This window comes from Monodon monoceros, unplaced genomic scaffold (assembly GCF_005190385.1).
Source record: "Monodon monoceros isolate NGI ecotype Baffin Bay Population unplaced genomic scaffold, NGI_Narwhal_1 Super_Scaffold_20, whole genome shotgun sequence".
NCBI classification, from domain to species: domain Eukaryota; kingdom Metazoa; phylum Chordata; class Mammalia; order Artiodactyla; family Monodontidae; genus Monodon; species Monodon monoceros.
Genome location: NW_021703777.1, coordinates 62,999,730 through 63,003,812, shown reverse-complemented (window position 1 = coordinate 63,003,812; position 4,083 = coordinate 62,999,730). Strand labels below are relative to the sequence as shown.

The following is a 4,083-nucleotide window of genomic DNA, read 5'->3' as shown; positions in this document are numbered from 1 at the left end:
CTACTTCACTACTCATTTTAGTCAGCAACCAACTTCCCTTTTTCCACCCCCAAACTATACATGAGCTGGTTTCAGGGGTGATGCCCTTCCCAATGTTCTCATAACTCCTAGCATTTAACTTACTGCACTATAAAATAATTGTTTCTGTGTCTTCCCATATGAGAATGTAAGCTCTTTGTCTTATTCATTTTTGTAGGTCAGTGTCTAGCACAGTGCCATACACATGGTAAGTTATCAAGAAAGGTTTCTTGAATGGATTCACAAATGGTTGGATGAGTAAGTAAATGGTTAAGCCAGAGGTCCTCTGACTGAAGGCCTGCTTTAGGAGGATGTGCTTGGCTGATCTTTCAGAACATTTTGGCTCCTTCTGTAGCCTTCAGATGAATTACTTAACATCACTGAGGTTCAGTGTTCTTATTTATAAAATGAAAGCAACGTTACTCATTTCATTAGGTTGTTGTGAAGCTCAAAGTAAGTACATCATGCTGGGTACCTATCCAGGAACCAGACACTGTCCCTTCTCACTTTATGTTCAGTTTGTCTTCTACTGGAAGAAGTTAACCAGTGTTTCACTGGGGCAGCAGCCATGCTATAATGGGGGTAAAATGATAACTTGGCCCTAATAGCTCAAGTGTTTGAGTCTGAGGGGTTCAGAGGATTTTTATCTGGCGGTGGGTGAGGGGGAGTGATGAGGACTATATCTGTTCCTCAATTCAGCTTATCTTACAATAGAGCTTGTATATTAGAGTATTTAAGAATAGTGCCCAAACTTCCACTTCTCGCAATATTACAGAATAAATACCATGAGGAACTTCCTCGGCTTACAACACCTAAAAACGTGTAGATAAAAGATGTTAAAATGCTTACTTGAGCTGTCAGGAAAATGATGGAAATCATCAGAGGCTAAAAATACAAGAAAGCACAAATCTTCAGAGGTAACCACCCTGAAGCAATGGGGCCCTGTGGTCATTAACTTATCACTGGTGGCGTAGACTCTTTATTTTAATGGGCCTCAAGCAGGGTTGGGGATACAATGCCTAGGACTTAAACCAGATTAAGACATAAAAAGATCCCTAAATAGTTCAGGACACAGAAGCTGACATTTTTAATGCAAAGGTAAACCAAAAGAAGAAAATCTATCCCACAAAGGAAAATAGTAAAGAAACTTTCTTATCTCAACATTGACTCTGGGTAGAGTCTATCTTGAAAGTTGCTATTTACAAGTGATCCTCATGACGGTTTAGAGCCAAAATCTAGAATTCACACTACCTAAGTGGTCCCTAAATACTCAACTTTGGAATTTAATTTAAAGTGATTCAAGATTCATAATGACTCCCTGGATAAATATTCCTTAAATCAAGGCTTCAAATAGTTCCCTCAGGTAGTTATAAACTCACTGAAATATAAAAACTATAAAACACAAGAGGAAACAAGTCATTTGAGGGAGAGTAAGCAGAAATAACAAATAGTAAGATTATAGCCACAAAAATGGATGATATTGGAATTATCAATTAAGAAATATAAAATAAGTAGTTTTGATACTCAATAAAAGAAAGAGATTATTTGAAGCATAACAAGGTACTAGATACTTTGAAATATGGTCAGGTGGGTTTTAAAAAAGAACCAAATAGAACTTCCAGGTGAAAAAAAAAAACACATAATAAATGAAACTAGAAACTAAGTGTATAGGTACAGCATTAGATACAATGGAAGAGAATATTAATGAACTGGAAGACAAAACTGAAGCATTACTCAATATTCAGCAGAGGGAAAAAGATATCAAAAAAATAAAACAGAAGTTAAAAGACATTGAGAAGAGATGGTAGCAGTGGAGGTCCAAGCCATGCTGTTGCCCATGGTATGGCAGTGGCTCTGGGGTTTCACTGAGAAGCTCTGCGGTTTCACTGAAAGGCTCCTGACCAGAGGGGCCACTGGGTTGTCATTATAATTTGGAGACAACAGATTAAGAAATGCACAAGCCACTATATAAGTTGCTCTGAATGTTCTTGAAACATGAGTAACATGTTTGGAAAATGAACTCAGAGTGGCCTCTGAAAACTCTGGATTGTCAATATGTACAGTGAGTCTCTGGATTGATGTTGGAATTTGACATGAAATTAAGAATAATGGAACAGCTCATTCTCTGGAACATATGAACTTCAATGTTACCAAAAAGAGATTCAAATTAGATCTGGAACTTGAAAATGAAAACATGGGTGCTCATTTCAACACCTATACCTCCAGAAAGCAGATCATGTGTTATGCCAAAGAATTCTCTAAAGATTTGCCAAGAGCTGTAAGCGTTCTTGCTGATATAACACAAAACAGTACATTGGCAGAAGCAGGGACTGAGCACAAGTGTAGAATAATCCTTAGAGAGATACACAAAATCAAAGCTAATTTACAAGAAGTTGTCTTTTTACTATCTTCATGTCATAGTTTATCAAATACTGCACTTGGATTGACAATGTGGGGACCAACTGAAAATATCAAATCTATAAGTCATAAAGACTTAGTGGACTATATAACCACACATTATAAGAGGCTAAGAATAGTCCTTGCTATGGCTGGAGGAATCTCCTATAGTGAACAGCTTAAGTTAACAAAGTTTCCTTTTGATGACTTTTTTTTTTTCCACACACAAAGGAAAAAGAACAACTCTGGCTCCCTGCAAATTCACAGAAAGTGAGATTTGTTTGAGGAATGACAAGATGCCTTTGACACATCTTGCAAGAGCTGTTGCAGCTGTTGGTTAGGAGCATCCTGATACAATCTCTCTCATAGTTGCAAACACACTGACTGGCAACTAGGATTGCCATTTCAGAGGAGGAATGAATTTAACTAGTAAGCCAGCCTGTCTCATCTGATGTGGCAACCTCTGCCATAGCTTCCAGTCTTTCAACACTTGCTACACAGATACAGGATTGTGGGGACTCTATATGAGTTGTAAACCAGACATTGCTGCAGGCATGCTACATGTTGTTCAAAAAGAATACATGTGACTCTGTATAAGTGTCACTGAAAGTAAAGTAGCACAAAAATTCTTCTAGAAACAAAACATGTTTTTGCAACTCTGAGGTTCAACTCCATGGTGAAGATATTGGTAGGCAAAAGTTATGTTATAATAGAAGAATTCCCATCCCTGACTTGGAAGCAGGAATTGATGCTCTAGATGCTGAGACAGTTCAAAAAGTGTGCGCCAAATATGTTTATGATAAGGGTCTAGCTATCGCTGCTGTTGGTTCCACTGAGCAAGATTTTAACTGGACTTGCAATAACATATGCTGTTTTTGTGATTAAAATGCTCTTAGTCAAAATATTTAGAAATACTTATTAATAAAACTAATAGTGATCTGCAAGTTTTAAGCTATAAATTCTTTTTAAGAAATGAACAGGGCTTCCCTGGTGGCGCAGTGGTTGAGAATCTGCCTGCTAGTGCAGGGGACATGGGTTCCAGCCTTGGTCCGGGAGGATCCCCCATGCTGCAGAGCAACTAAGCCCGTGCGCCACAACTACTGAGCCTACGCTCTAGAGCCCACGAGCCACAACTACTGAAGTCCATGTGCCACAACTACTGAAGCCCACACGCCTACAGTCTGTGCTCCGCAACAAGAGAAGCCACCACAATGAGAAGCCTGTGCCCCGCAACAAAGAGTAGCCCCTGCTCACTGCAACTAGAGAAAGCCCACGTGCAGCAGTGAAGACCCAATGCAGCCAAAAATTAAATAAATGAATGAATTTAAAAATCTTAACTTTATAAAAAAAAGAAATGAACAAGTATTTGGAATTAAATATATTTGGAAAAGAAGACATAGGGACTATAGTTAAGATATCTAACATATACCTAATCAGAGTACAAGAAAGAGATAATAGAAAAACTGAGAATAAGGCAATATTCAAAGAGGTGTTGACTAAGAATTTTCATGAATTTACAGAAACAGAAATCTTCAGATTTAGGAAACCCAGTGAATCCCTATCAGAATAAATAAAAGGAAATACAAGGCTAGACAGATATATTGCAATGATACAGCAGAATTCCAAAAGAAGGAGAGGAAGAAAAAAGGGGGGAGGGAGAGAAGAAAG

At 38.1% G+C, this 4,083-nt stretch overlaps 1 pseudogene; it reads left to right on the top strand.

Moving 5' to 3' along the window:
- The first annotated feature begins 1,894 nt into the window (after positions 1-1,894).
- On the top strand, positions 1,895-3,300 carry LOC114902412 (annotated as a pseudogene).
- Positions 3,301-4,083: the final 783 nt, after the last annotated feature.